The sequence below is a fragment of the Sorex araneus genome, chromosome 6 (genome assembly GCF_027595985.1).
Source record: "Sorex araneus isolate mSorAra2 chromosome 6, mSorAra2.pri, whole genome shotgun sequence".
Taxonomy (NCBI): Eukaryota; Metazoa; Chordata; class Mammalia; order Eulipotyphla; family Soricidae; genus Sorex; species Sorex araneus.
The window spans coordinates 35,721,772-35,738,680 of NC_073307.1; positions in this window are offsets into that span (position 1 = coordinate 35,721,772).

A 16,909-nucleotide genomic window follows, 5' to 3' on the forward strand; every position below is an offset into this window, starting at 1 on the left:
CTGCCCTACAAGCCTCAATGTATTTCTTACTGTGTCCATACAAAAATAACTAGTATTTAGATGTTGATTCAGTTTTTGGACTGAGGAAAGGAGAAAAACACCTTAAGAGGTATTTTTGCCTGAGGCAGTCAGGAAGGGCTTTGGCATACCTCTAGGTGGTGTTTCCGTTGAATCTGGTGGGCCCTCAGGAAGGGCTTTCTTATGTTGATTTTGCTACCAGACTGTGTGTAGCCCAGAGGGCAAGGTGGAGGGAGACAAGTAAGGGTGGAGAGACTAGTGAAGAGAGGCAGAATCCAGAGAAAGGGGATCAAGGAATGAGGAGCTATAGGAGAGATTGAAAAAATGGCAACTAATCAGCAACCAGTTTGGTCCTAGTTCTTCTTTCTCCTGTCCTTGGCCAATAGCTGTCCTGATCCAGCCCATACACAGTGACTCGAGAGCACCGAATGCAGGTGGTGAGATAGAGCCACCTGGAGAGCCCGTGAACACCCTTCAGCATGTGTAGTTTTTTACAGTTGATAATAGAAGACAGAAATCAACAAAGTAGAGAAAAGTAGGGACCATAGAGACAGTATAGCAGGCAGAGTGCTTGCCATGAATGCAGATGACCTGGGTTTGACCTCCTGGTACCCCATAGATCCTCAGAGACCATCCAGGAGTCATCCTTGCATCCAGATCCAGGAATAAGCCCTGACTCCTGCTAGGTGTGGCTCACAAGACAAACTGGAAATAAAAAGAGAAACATACTCAGGCAACTGAGAATAGTATCATTCTTTATTTGATAAAGTAGCTTTAAAATGCATACAGTGAAAATTGTACCTAATTGTGAAATATTAGGTACATTTTTTCTAAAATTGGAAAACAAGACTACCATCATACCTTCAACGTCATATTGGAGGTTCTACCAATGCAGTCAAAAAATAAATAAATAAAAAGCAGACATACATAAGCAAAGCAGTTTCCATTATCTATTTTGTGCTTGTGTATGTAGAGCATCCCAGGAGTGAACACATACCAAGAAGCTAAAAGAATTATTTTTTATTTATTTTTTTAAAATTTTATTTTATTATATTGAATCACCATGAAAAAAAAAAACAAAGCTTTCAGGTATAAGTCTCAGTCATATAATGATTGAAACCCCAGCCCTTCAAAACTGCACATGTTCCACCACCAAGAACCCCAATATACCCCCCTCCCACAAATCCCCCATCTAAGTGAAGCTAAAAGAATTTAACAAGGTCATAGTACTATTTATTATATAAATTTCTGTTTTATTATATAATATTAACAAAAAATTGGAAAATTAATTTGAAATATCATTCATATAACAAAATATTATTTATGTAGTAATAAAATGTTTAATATATGTACGATTTTTGTACACTGCAAATTGCATAACACCACTTTGAGTAGACACAAGTTTATACATGCACAATGCCATTATATTAGAAGACTCTATATTAAGAAGAACACTATCCCAAAATTAATAAGTTTCAACATCCGTAAGGATACAGCAAGCTAAAATACAATGGTTAGTGGCTGGAGTGGTAGCACAGCGGGTAGGGCGTTTGCCTTGCACGAGGCTGACCTGGGTTCGATTCCCAGCATCCCATATGGTCCCCTGAGGTAATTCCTGAGTGCAGAGCCAGGAGTGACCCCTGTGCATCGCTGGGTGTGACCCAAAAAGCAAAAAAAAATAAATAAAATAAAATAAAATACAATGGTTACCTGATTCTAAAATATAATCAAATGTAATGAGCTAGAATAACCAAAACCAGGGCCAGAGCGATAGTACAGTAGGAAAGATGCTTGCCTTGCATGCAGCTGACCAGGGTTTGATACCGGCATCTCATATGTTCCCTTAAGCACCAACTGGGATGATTTCTTAGTGCAGAGCCAAGAGTAACTCCTGAGCATTGCCAGGTATGGCCTCCATTCCAAAAATCTGACAAAAAGGAATATCCAAAATTTTGAAGAGTACAACCGTGAAGTTGTAAGATTTAGATGAAGTGTTTTTGTTTTTTTTTTTTGTAAAATTGTAAGTACTGAAGATAGTGAAGACACTGATGTCATGATAGGGAAACAGATAAGTGGAACAGAAGGAAGTCATATTCAATCGAAGGTTTTGCCTGACTGATGTCGCTGTTGTCCCAAAATTCCAAATGGGATCGGACCACCATCTCCTTCGTGCAAAATTCTACTTCACAGAGCAAGGAGAAAGGTCTACAAAATTTTAGTCTAAGAAGACAACTCCCAGAATGACCACCAACTGGGAGCTCTTTGGCACTATTGCAGCAACGTGGTAAGATGCCATCCTTGACAACATCGACGAGGAATATGATTGACTGGTTCAGCACCTCCATGATTGTGTGAAGAATGCTGAGAGTGAGAAAGTCACAAATAGACGTCTGTCTTCGGAAACTCTCGAGCTCATTTGTCAATGTGGTGTGGCGTGAGCCTCAGGCAACCACAAGCTAACATCCAAACTCGCAAAGCTGTGCAGAAATGCGATGAAGGAAGACCTCAAAGAGAGAAGAGCAGCAGTGTTGGCCGATGCAGCAGAAGCCGGAAAAAGTATTTGCAACGCTCGCCTCTCCTTTGCCAACTACAAGACCAAGATGACTGCCCTACGACATCCTGATGGATTTATCACATCTTCCAAAAAGGCACTAGAGAGGATTATTCACGACTTCTACTCAGATTTCTTTGACAGCCATGTCCACCTGCCCACATACTAAATTCCGCAGGATGGATGTGTTGTTCCCAATGTCCTCCCTTTCGAAATCCAACACACCATTTCGTTGGTAAAGACTTGTATAGCACCTGATCCAGACAAGGTCAGACCCGAACACCTGAAGAATCTTCTGCCAATACTCATCAATACACTGGCTCGGCTCTTTACACACTACCTGTCTGAATGCAAGGTTCTGTCTCAGTGGAAAACCAGTAGGACCGTTCTGTTGTACAAGAAGGGAGACATCCATGACATTGGCAACTATCGCCCAATCTGCCTGTTGTCTGTCATCTACAAGTTGTCACTCATGTCATCCTGAATAGAATAGGCAGAACACTAGACGAAGAACAACCATGTGAGCAAGCCAGGTTCTGACGGGGATTCAGCACGATAGACCATATCCACACAGTGACCAAACTCATTGAAGTTTCGAGAGAGTTCAAGATGCCGCTCTGTCTAACATTCATCGACTTAAAGAAGGCCTTCAATTCTTTTGAAACTGAAGCGTCATCGAAGCCCTGGCCAAACTGGGAGTCCAAACTCAGTATATCAAAATCCTCCTCGAGCTGTATTGGGGATTCGCCACCAGAATCTCACCATTCTACAAGGAAGTGATCATTGATGTAAAGAGAGCCGTGCGGCAGGGTGATACTATTTCACCGAAACTCTTCAGTGCCACCCTCGAGAACATCATGTGATGACTGGAATGGGAAGGAATGGGAGTGAAGATAGATGGTCGGCAATTACACCACCTCCGCTTCGCTGATGACATTGTTCTCATAACACCAAACATTAGCCAAGCAGCACAAATGCTGGCCAACTTCGACCACGAGTGTAGAAAGGTCAGATTGCAGCTGAATCTCAACAAGACGATGTTCATGAAAAACGAATTAGTCCCTGAAGCTCCATTTGCTCTCAATGGAATGATCATCTCCAAATGCAGCAGCTATGTGTACCTGGGTCGAGAATTCAACATGAGGAACGACTTGGCGCCAGAACTGCACAGGAGGAAGAGAGCAGCGTGGAATGCCTTCAGAAAGAGCATCAAAGAAGTGGTTAAGAGGATGAAGAACCTCCGACTCTGGGCACATCTTTTCGATTCCATAGTTCTTCCCGCACTTACATACGCCTCAGAGACCTGGGCCCTAGGCAAGCAGGAGGAGATCACTTTGGGTATCCCAAAGAGGAATCAAAAGAGCTATACTAGGAGTATCACATCTCACCCAAGTGAGAGAAGGAATCTGGAATTCTGACCTCTGTAGATAGTCAAGAATCAGGGAAGCTGTCTCATTTGCCAGGGTGTCAAAAATCAGATGGGCCAGTCATGTAATGCAATTCAGAGATGACCACTGGACTAGATCTGTTACAAACTGGATTCCACGGGATGTCAAAAGACTGCGTGGCCACCCACCAACTAGATAGTCAGATTTCTTCATCAAATCCCTGAATGAACGATTTGAGGCTCTTCCTGTTCCTGGAGCGGGCAGATATTATTGGGCTGCACTAGCATGCAACAGGGACAAATGGCAACATTACTGTTGCCCACTCGAGCAAATCAAACATCAACATGATGACAAGTGATACAAGTGAAGGAACTCATACAAACTATTAACTGATTTTCAAACAAGACACCAGGTCAGTACAATGGGGGAAAAAAGTATTCAAAGCAAATGGTGTGTAACAGTAGTATATATTTATGAAGACATAATGAATCTTATCCCTATCTAACTCCATCTCAAGTGTAACTTATATAAATCACAGGACTATATAAAGGTATGCACCATAAAGTTGTGAAAGGACAAACAAAATATATACAGGACATTAGAATAGGCAAAGATTTCAAGGAACAAGCAATTCTTCTATTGAGAGAAAATGGAGAGATATGAGAGTCTCTAAATATTTGTTTTCTGATCAAATAACTTCACTAACAATTTGTAATTAAGAAAATGAACATAGATGTGAAATTAAAATGCATAGAGTATGAAAAGACGTTTTTACAGAGAGAGAGGGAGAGAGTGTAGATAACTCTCTCTTCTCTCATACGCACACAAACACATAGAAACATTTATACTTAGAATTTTACTTAGTGGTGGAAATTCTCAATTCCTGCAAATATTGGAAGACTCATGGAAAATGAATCCTGATCCACCTGATATGATAACCAACACAAGAACATCTACAATACTATTTGAGTGTGAATTCCTTTCTTTGCATGTACAATTACTCCCTAAAATGAGTTCCTTAAGGCTTGAAAATATTTTTTAAGTGAAAGGTGAAATAATTATTAGAAAAAATTAATAAAGATGAAGAAAAAAGTGAACACAATGCTATGATGCATAAATAGCTATTCTAAACATTTGTGCTTGCTATGGCTTGCAGTGAAAATTTAAAAATAGCACTTAAATATGCGTGTTAATAACATCCAGAAGGCATTTCTTTCAAGCCTGTTTGGGCTGTTGAAGGGTTTAATTTAACCACAGCATTCATTTATGTCTAGCAGTTAAATTTTTTCTTTTAAGCTCAAAGGATCTGTGAGTTGTAACTATGATCTAATTGGTAAAGAATGAAGAATGTTTTTCATGTTTTATAGACAACATGAATCCTGATCATTTTACAGCAGTAAATTATGAAGCACTCCACTTGCTGTGTCTCCCTGTGGAAGATGAGGCCTCGCTCATTAAACTATAAAAATAACTTGCTGGGTTCGGCAGCTCCTAGAAAGGCTCCTCTGACAAGGTGGATTATTTTTATTTTGCTAATGTACATTCACAAGGCAGTCCAGAGCAAGTGTGACTCTTTATGGTCCCCCCAACTAAATCAATTTATAACTATATCTACATGTCAGGTAAGACGTGCCGAGAACCTAAACTGCTGTATAGGAAGATAATTTATTATAGATTTTTTCCAACTCTTTTCTAAAAGCAGCTACAACTCACTGGTTCTCAGGTTCCTTTCTGCAGTGCAAATGATCTATACAACACTTGTGAACTTGTGATGCATCAAACCAGTTTTCTGTGATAAAAGAAAATGACACAGGAATCAGGAGTGCCTGACTTCTGGAAGATTTAAATAGAAATAAATAATCTTAAACATACACACACACAAATCCATTAAACTACATTGTGAAGGTCTTAAAAAGGTCTTAGTGCAAAAGATGTGATGCTTAAATAAGTATATTAAATTGCCTCCTACCTAATATTTAAATCTGGTATTTAGTCTCACTGCAAGAACAATTGTCATATTCTCACATTATTCTTTGGACTACAAAGAGCCCAACATCCAATTTCAAGTAACTTGATGACCACAGGGAGCAGGACTGCAGGTAGTTAGAAGGAAGGCTGACACAAAATCTAAGCACAGAGTTTGCCAAGGAGCCTATAGCAGTGGATTCTGATTGCTTCACTCTAGCTCTGCAGTAAACACACTGTTGAGAGGAACTCACAATTTCAGCAGTAAATTCCACAGAACCTGTTTCCTTTTCCACGATTAGAATCAGGGCCATGTACCAAGACTGCCGATGTAAATTAGACTTACCACAGAGTTACTTTACATCTTTTCTTCACATTATAAAGTCAAATGAAAACAATCTGTCACCAAATAGTGTTAGGATTTACTGATAAAACACTAAATCGCATGATTTCATTGCTGGAAACTACTGTAATAACATTTATCCTATGATTGTGATACAGTGAGAATAACAAAAGCTTCATAAACATGTAGCAAACCATTTGGCAGAAAAATCTGTCATAACCATTCTAACAGGAGTGAGAAGGTATTTCATTGTGGTTTTGATTTGCATTTCCCTCATGATTAGTGAAATTAGACATATTTTTATGTACCTGTAAGCCATCTGTATGTCTTTTTTTGGAAAATGTCAAATAAGATCTTTTGCCTATTTTTAAATGGAGCTGTTTGGGATTCTTGCTATTGAGTTATATGATTTCCTTATAATTTGAGTGCTAATTATATTCAATACATGATTTTAAAATATTTTCTGCCATTTGACAGGCTTTTGTTTTAGCCATTTTCTTTGCTGTGCAAAAAGGATAGTGTTTTTAGTTTAATGTTGACCTCCTTGTTTATTTTTGCTTTGAGTCATGTCCAAAAATTAAATGTTAGATTCTTTTTTGTTTGTTTTTTGTTCGGGGGCCACACTGGCAATGCAAAAGTGTTTCTCCTGCCTGTGAAGTCAGGAATTACTCTAGGCAGTGCTCGGGGACCATATGGGGTGCTGGCAGTTGGACCTGGGTCAGCCGCATGCAAAGCAAGTTCTTACCCACTTTACTCTAGACCCATAATTACTAAAGTTCTTAACCATTATTACTCTAGACCCATAATTACTAAATTTTTAATGTTAAGGTTAACACCACAAACTAAAATTTCTAGGACTCTTATTTTCAAGTTGTACATTAATCTCTATAATCCATTTTGAGTCTTGATTGTGTTATAGTATTATGTTTGGTAGTTATTGTGCACAGAAAGATAATGGTTTTGTTTAATTTGCTTATGGAGTATTCATGATCTTTAAAAAACTATTAAAATGATTGTCATTTCCTAATGTATTTTCTTATTGTTAATTAAGTAAATGTATATATTTCATGGAGTAGTCCATTTTGATTTTCATACCATACTGTTTTGCTTGTTATTAGTTTATAATATAGTTTGAAATCATGAAGCATTATGTCTTTTTTATTTTTCTTCATTTTAGAGATCATTTTGGTATAGTTGGTACTTTATGGTTACATTTTAATTTTGAGATTTTTTTGTTTAATTTCTGAGAAAAAACCACTGGTATCTGATGTGGATTACATTGAATCTGTAGATTTCTTTGTGCGATAGAAAAAGTTTACTCTTATAATTCATGAGTCTGGAATTGTATGGTGTTTATATATACATATACATATAAACATAATATATAATATATTAAAATGTTATATATTCACTATCACTGTCACTGTCATCCTGTTGTTCATTGATTTGCCTGAGCAGGTGCCAGTAACCATTAGGTTTAAATTTCTTGAATGTATCCTATGTTGGAGTTGTTCAACTTCCTGGGTAAGTGTAATTTTTCACTTAGTTTGTAAAGTTGGTCATTATTTTTCCTCCCCTTTTCTATCCCTTTCTCTCTCATCCTCTTGCGAGTCTCTCTGTATGCATATGTTGGTTTATTTCCTGTTTCGCCTTATGTCTTGAGGTTCTGTTCATTTTTATTCTATCTTTCTATGGTATTAAAATTGAATGCCCCCTATTATTCTGCTTTATTAATGATCTTTCTTTCATTTCCCCATAAGCTGTTGATCTCCTCTGCTTAATTTTTTACTTAAAATTTTTCTCCCAGCAGTCCTTAGGTTTAAGAGCCACTCCAAATGATACTTGACCAACTGGGACAGATGGTTCAGTGCTTAGATCTAGCAATTCACTATTGTCCACACCCAGAGGTGCTAGGAACCACCTGGTCACCTCAGCAATGCTGTAGGTCTTCCATGGCTGTATCTGTCAGTGCTCAAGGACCACGAGCTGAAGTATTGGGGATTAAATTTGAGGCCTTACTCATGCAAAGCATGAGTCCCTGACCTCTGAGTTACCTCCCTAGGCCTTCTACATTATTTTTAATTCCAGTTATTACATATGTGAACATAAGTTTCCATTTGGTTCTTTTCTCCTTTGTTTGGAAGTTTTTTGTTCCCCTGATTAAGTTTCTACTTGTTGATTCTTTATTATAACAGTTTCCTTAAATTCTTCAAACATCATTTCTTTGAGTTCTTTGCATACATAAATCTTCTTCAATTTAAGATTCTTTCAGAGGTTTAAAAAAATATGTCAGGGGCTGAGGAGATAGTACAGGGGTTATGGTGATTTCCTTGCGTAGCTAATCCTGGTTTGATTCCTGAGAACCATGTTTGGTCCCCCAGTCACCGCAAAGAGCGAGCGTGAGCCCTGAGAACTGCCAAGTGTAATCTCCCCATATATGTGATGTATGTGTGTGCATGTATGTGGGGTAGGGTGCTGCTATTTGTTGCTTCTGCCGCCAACAAATATCAGAATATTGTGGTGTTTGTATTCGGTGAATTGCTTTCACCATTGTAAAGCCAAGGAACTGTAAACTGAGTCATCATATTCAGAAACCATTTATAATAGTTTCTTTTTTGTCTTTTCAGCTAATTCCAACATTTTTGAATAATCATAAAAAATCTTTCTTTTCTTTTTTTTTATTCCAATTAACAATTTGCCTATTCTTTGCACAGCTGCTAATTTCTTCGTTCAAACTTTACATTTAAAAAAATGTATGGTTGGGGCTGGAACGATAGTACAACAGGTAGGGCATTTGCCTTGCACGCGACCGACCCGGGTTCAATTCCCAGCATCCCATATGGTCCCCTGAGCACCGCCAGGAGTAATTTCTGAGTGCAAAGCCAGGAGTAACCCCTGTGCATCTCCAGGTGTGACCTAAAAGCCAAAAAAAAAAAAAAAGTATGGTACCAATTATTGTTTGTTGTTTTTATTTATTTAGTAACTTGGTGTAAATCTGTAACATTTTACATATGCAGTGTTTAGATATTTTTCATCTCTGCTTCATTTTAAAAATTGCCAATTGTTTCAATTTTTTTAAATTTGGCTTCCCAAGATTCGCTTTTTTGTTAAAATAACATCATTGTTATTCTGTGACTCGACAGAGATACTTTCTAAGATCGTCAATTCAACAAGACTTGAGTTCTCAGCCAGGGATATCTGTAGGGAACACATTCAAAGTAAGGTCTTCCACAGTACCCACATTTTACTTTCCGCTGGGTAAAATTATTTTCAGCGAAGAGTAAAATTCTAATTTTCCTCTGTGTACGTATTGAGATATGGAAAGGGACTGAAGAGAGATTTATAAATATATATCATTTTGCTAGATTACTAGGAAATTTGCATTTGCGTGTCTGGTGACATTCAGAAGGTGGTATGGGAGGGGATGTACTTAGAAGCAGAAGTGTTTCATAACTGCTTTCCCCAGCGAAAGGAGAAACTTCTTCAGGGATTGTCCATGCACAATTCCTGTCATTCCATGTTTATAGCACAGGGGACTAAAATATGATGATAATTAGTCTATCCATTAATGTTTATTTTCTTACAGATGTCAATAATATTAAATATAATTAATGTGTCATCCTAAGTTAATAGAAATCTAAACTAAGAAGGAAAACACATCTTTAATGTTCATACAGTACAATTTGGAAAGTTCACATAAGATACTCTAATTTGAGGTGGCCACCATTTTTAAAGAACTATAAAATAACAAGAGTGTTTCAGTTGCAACAAGAATCAACTCTGTAAAACCTTAGGAAATGCATTTTAATATCTCAAACTGGGTCACCAAAACAGAATTTCTATAATTTCTTTTTAGAACATATTCTGAAATTTGTATTTCCCACTAGCTATTATCAAGGGGCACATTGTGCATTTCAATCATCCTTCTATGATGCCTCATTTGTCTGTAATTGATACATATGCTTGTGTTTTCAGGGAGCTGTTAATGAGTTTCTACTATGTTTGCAAGTTACTTATTTCCTTTATGATAACCAACTACTCACACAGGGATTTTTTAGATCTCCAACAATCCATGGCTACGTTAGTAAAAAACCATCAAAGACAATATTTCAGGACTGGAGCAATAGCACAGCGGGTAGGGCATTTGCCTTGCACGTGGCCAACCCAGGTTCGATTTCCAGCATCCCATATGGTCCCCTGAGCACCGCCAGGGGTAATTCCTGAGTGCAGAGCCAGGACTAACCCCTGTCATTGCCAGGTGTGACCCAAAAAAGCAAAAAAAAAAAAAGACAATATTTCTTTTTTTTCTTTTATAATGCCGAGGAATTGAAAATCAGATAAGCCAGACACAAAATGCAATTTGGAGATGACCACTGGACTAGAGCTGTTTCCAGCTGGATTCCATAGGATGTCAAAAGACGCCTTGCCGCCCACCTATGAGATGGACAGACTTCTTCATCAAAACCCTGAATGAATGGTTTGAGGCTCTTCATGTTCCTGGCATGAGCAGATGCCATTGCGCTACATTAGCACATGACAGGGACAAATGGAGACATTACTCGCGCCCACTCAAACAAATCCATGAGCAATGGGATGACAAGTAATACAAGTGATACAATGTAGGAGTACCACTAATTATTCAGCCTTTGATTAAGCTGATTGACTTGGACATGAACTTCATATTACTTTTACTTTTTTAATTCAGAATGTTAATTTTATTTTATTTTTCTTTCCCCTATCCCCTTTTTTTAATTCACAGTGAGATTACATGGTGCCAGGGGTGGTTTGTGTTGTGATTGCCAGGCTACTGGAAAACTGGGAACCTGCAGGGAGGAGGCCCAGTCCTGATCTGAGCAGGCTTGGCAATCTGAGTCACAGGTTCCCGCATACCTGGGTTTTCCAGCTGGTTCACTCTCCAGTGAGGTTCATCCCGTCTTGAGCAAGGCTTGTCCCTTCTTGGGAGAGATTGTTCGAGTGTGTGGAGAGTTACTTTGCACATGGTGGCAGTTGGGTTCTGAAGGTTTTTAGCTGCCAGGGTTCTGTCTGGGGCAGGGAGGGAAACTTAACCTGCCCCACTTCGAGGTGCCTCGGGTGAAGACAGCCTGGCTCGGGGTCAGGACTTTCTGTGGTTATCTCTTCTGGGAGTTTTAGTTTATAGTCTCTGGGTCTTGGCTATTGATGAGATCGCATGGTGCCAGGGACAGTCTGTGGGTGTGACTGCCAAGCTACTAGAAAACTGGGGACCTACAGGGAGGAGGCCCAGTCCCCATCCAAGTGGGCCTGGAGAGCTCAGTCATGGGTTACCACCTACCTCCGTGCTACAAGCCCTAACTGAATCTTTTGATCTCTTTTGAGATTTATGGGTCTCTGAAATAAGGCCAACAAGTGAGCTTATATAGCTGAGCCAGAGGTGGTTTGTGGGTGTGGCTCCCACATACCTAAATTTTAACCATTTAATTTCTTGGTAAAGTTGGCCCCAAGTTATTGGGGTTTGGCCAAAGGCACAACTGCAATTTGGAGGCATCTGGAAGTCTGAAGGCACCATTAGGCTGCTGATGCACTCGCCCCACAGGTAAAGGTTGACCTGCTGGCAGCACCATATCCCTGCAAAGACAGTATTTCAAAAACACAACATTTTATAGACAGCTATTATATCAAAGGATTTAAAATATGTCTTGGTATTTATAAGATAATTTATTGGCATTTAAAAGTCAACTATACCAAAAAATCAACTGTAAAAATTTGACTATGTTACATATCAAATTCTATTCTTAAGACTGGGCCCACAAAATATTTCTGTATGCCTATGGAGAGTAGAAGACTCTTTCCTATAATGATTATGTAATTCTTTAAGTGATTTCAAAGGACTATTTCTTTATTCACAACTCTTTCTTTAAATGTGAGACAGACATAGGGACAACTTTATTTCAAAAGTTTGCATTGCAAAGAGACTGATTTGCTTTTGCCTGATACTAGTAGCAATATAAGTCTCCCCACCACAGTCCCCAGTGATCCACAAGCAATACAGCTGCCTTTCAGAGGGATATCAATAACCATCTTCTTGGCAAAGTTTTATTGACACATCTTTCTTTTGCAGAGAAATGCAATCTGGTTTTGATGAGTGGGAAGAATAGTAGAGAGAAAGGTGAAGAGTATCACTCAGTTAAAAACAAGTACTGTACAAAAGGGGGGATAAAAACAGAATTTTATACCCTGGTCTGAATGTTGTAAGAGGGCTAAAAGCTTGGAAACTAAAGAAGGAGTCTCCAACCACATAATATATAAAAACAGATGAGTGTAATCATCTAAAGCACATAACCAGTACCATGATATATATAGAATGTGATATAAATTTAGGAAATCTTGATTAATATTGGCTCAGGATTAGAAAGCACAGACATCAAACATAAGCCAATCTAATTAGGGTTTGCAAAACCATAATATACTCAAATTTGAAAAGTCAGTGATACAGTGTGTCATAAAAATGCACATCTACACCCATCAAAATAATCTTCATGTCTTAAACACTTCCAAGTATTTTTATGTTTAATTTTGAGCCCATGTATTTGTAATCTGAGATTTCTGTATGTGTGTCTGTAATAACTTCAGTTCCAGCTGAGTGCAATGCCTACTGAATATTAATGAGGCAGATTATCTACTTTAGCGTGTGTTTTTGTACAAACTGATTATATGAAAGTATGTTGTAATTGAATTATTTTCCAGACTATTATTTAGGAGAACTTTTTTATTTTCAAGCTCCAGGTTTTAGCATATGTAATTGGTGATCTTGAAATATTTTTAAAAATCTAGATTATAAGAGTATAAAAGATCCTACTATCCATAAAGGTTACTTGTAAAACAGGCAAAAAATAGACTCCTTGGAGAATTATATTCTTCAAGAATACTGAAAATTTATAGAGACTTCTTGGAGGTTGTTTTCCTTCTTGCTTTTCTGTTGCAACAAAACTGATTTAGACTGAGATCAAGCACTTCACTCCTTTCAATCCACCAAATATGTTAAATTAGTTAAATCTGTGGTCACATAAAAAGCAATTGTGTCATTAAAGTTCTCTTTTTATTTCACCTACCAAATTCTCCCTCATGGGCAGTATTATGATTATAAAAACTATCTGATTGCAAGTAATTGAAACCAGTTTCCCACAATTGGTACTCTTAATTTGTTGAGTTCTAAGCTTGTAAAATGGATTATATTTGCTACTGGAGTGGCAGCAGAAGAGTAGAGACCTTCTTTCTTAGGGAAAATGTTCCTATTTTCAACTCCAAAACACAAAAACCTGGGGCCGGAGAGAAAGCAAAGCAGCAGGCAGGGTACGTGCCTTGCTGGCAGTGGACTCAGGTTTGATCCCAGCATCACTGTGCCCTGCACCCACCACCCCCAGCACTGCCAGGAGTGAGTGTGCAGGGCTATGACTAAGCCCTGAGCACCCTGGGGTGTGATCTACTAAAAAACAAAAACAAGTTAACCCCCCAAATATACCACACATAAATATATGTAATATGGGAAAAATAAATAATAACAATATGATTAAAAATGGCATGTGATGGAGAGGGGGGAATGCAAAGTGCATTATAAAGATTATTTCATGCAGGGATGGAGAAATACTACAGAGATTCAGGTACTTCCCTTGCATGCAGCTAACCCCAGCCTGAGTATGGTTCCCCACCCCTAGCACCCTTAGGAATGAACCCTGAGCACAGAGTCCTTCTCACTATTGGGTATGCACACACACAAAAAGACAAAAAGCTTTTTTTAAAAAGATTATTTCATTTAACCTACAGACAGTTGTTAATGCCCCCATTTTTACCCTAAAGAAGGTTTAGAGAGGCTTGGAGATATATTCAGTTCATCCCACTGGATGTGGCTGCTTGGAATGGAAAGCACATACCAATTTTGAGGGAAAAAATTGGGAAGAGAATATTTTCTACATTCAAGATAGGATCACTATATCACTGTATCACTGTCATCCTGTTACTCATCGATTTGCTCGAGTGGGCACCAGTAACATCTCCATTGTGAGAATTTTTGTTACTGTTTTTGGCATATGGAATATGCCACAAGTAGCTTGCCAGGCTCTGCCGCGGGGGCGAGATGCTCTCGGTAGCTTGCTGGGGCTCTCCGAGAGGAGCGGAGGAATCAAACCCGAGTTGGCCGTGTGCAAGGCAAATGCCCTACCTGCTGTGTGATCACTCCAGTCCTCAAGATAGGATATGATAGGGCTGGAGTGATAGCACAGTGGGTAGGGCATTTGCCTTGCACACGGCCGACCCAGGTTCAGTTCCCAGCATCTCATATGGTCCCCTGAGCACCGCCAGGAGTAATTCCTGAGTGCAGAGTCAGGAGTAATCCCTGTGCATCGCCGGGTGTGACCCCCCCAAAAAAAAAGATAGGATATGATTAAAAAAAAAAACACACTTTTCAAAATTAAGATTTTTCAGGCTGGGAAATGTAGCTCAATGGGCTGAATGGAGCCCATGTTCTGCATGCAGGAACCCTGAGTTTGATCCCCTGAATCACATGGCTTCCTAAGTACTGTCAGATGAAGCCTCAAAGAAAATTTAAAATGTCCTCAGAGCAAATTTAGAGTACTTGCTCTAAACACTTGCATAAGGTATTTTCCTACCATTCATATTATAAACTCTAAAAAATTGAATTGTATTGCATCATATTATTAACATATGGATAAACTATCACTTTGATTTTTAACTCACTCAATACTCAACAAATACTTTCTTTACATAGTGGGAACATGTTTGGACTTTTCTTAAATGTACCAATTAATGAGAGTTGATCACTCAAAACTGGTGTTTTGAATGATAAACATTCACTGGTGCTCAGTGAATGTTTATGCTTTATAAAATGAGATACCCAATACATGACTTTGAGTTTTTTATGCCATTCAAATAATGCCTGAGAAGTTCACATGTATCTGCTTCATAAATACTGTTGTAAACTTGTTTAATATATATGTATGTATGTATATACATACACACACACATATATATATATATACATATGTGTATATATATATATATACTTATTTTAAGTTTTGCCAAGAGGTGATGTGAGGGCATGGAGGGGAATTTGAGATATCGGTGGAAGACACTGGCTGTGGGCATGGAGTTGCAGCAGTGTAGACTTCCTATTTTAATATAACAAAAACAAATATATACAGAGTTCTAATCATGTATCCATACAACTAACAATAATTCAAGGTCTGAGATCAACTTCGGGGCTGAGGGCCCCGAAGAATATTTCTCTGAGTGACAAGAAAAGTCATTCAGAAAGAAAATTTTCACAAGTAGTTCCTTAATATCTGTGGATAAGTAGTTCCTTAATAAAGTAGTTCCTTAATATACTTTCTGGGTGAAAGTATTTGTTCATTGGAACAGATTAGTAATCAGATGGACTGACAGGGTTTTGTTGTTTGAAATGGAAAAATAAGTACAAGATGTAAGGTGCTTTTAAAAAATTTTTTTGAAAGTTTATCAAATGAAGGACTATTTGGATCTTTTTTGTTGACCCCCAAAGAGAAATGCGTCTCTGCAATTGGAAATTATAGAGAAAGTTTGAAAGTTAATATGTAAGACATTTAGAACTCTTCAGGAGTAGCATGCAGCTAATTCCTCAAGTTAGAAGTTAGCCTATTTCTAGTGAAGTGAGGGTGTTGAGTTATTCAAATCCTTAGAACTGGTCGGCTTGCCATAATCATTGTGGTTAGAGTGATCTGAAAGACACCTGGAGCAGAACTGAACACATTCTGATGACTGAAGCAAGGCGAGTTTTGTCCCTTGAATATGCTTTTCAGAAGGGAAGCCTCTGACCTGGGTCATTGGGTGGCAGGATTTTGTTATGGTTGTAAGCCTCAGATTGTCAGACCAACTATAAATCAACTTTGGGTTCTGCCAAAACTCTATTCTCCTTAATTGGTTTTGAAATAGTGAATGTTTCTCTCTTCAACATCCTTCTTCTCATTCATCACTTGAAAGGTGATCCCAACCTCTTAGGCTTGGAAGGGGAATGAAAATGAGAAAACATGCATAAAAATTGCACTGTCTGGCAAGAAGAAAACACTAAACGATAGTTGAAATAAGTCTGAGAAGAAAGATAAAATAAGGCACAGATAGTATTCATCTTGGGAGTTCAGAGTAGAAATAGACACCCTTTCTGTCATTTCAGAATCCTTCATTGTGTCATATGGAGGCAGGTAATACCCACAGCTGTTGTGACTAGGATGCCCTGCTCCCAAGATCCCCTTCCTTGGCTGGCAATGAATTTGTGTAAGAAACCATATTAACTGTAGCATAATTGAAGGAAAACCTACAATATGAAATATATAATTGAGAACATATTCTAAGTAATCTTTCATCTTGCCAGAAGAAATAGTTTTCTACATTTGACACCTGACAGCTTATTTTGCTTATACAACTTCATAAGAAGAAATGAAACAGAATGTCACTAAGTGAGAAATATGAGGGGATTACACCAACAAAAACAACAAACCATAAATTGTCATCTTCCATCTACTCCTGACAGTGCTAACATCACATTTTTTTTATTTCCAAAAAGAATACATATGAACCAACAACAGATGTTTCCAATATCAAGCACCGCTGACCCCCAAC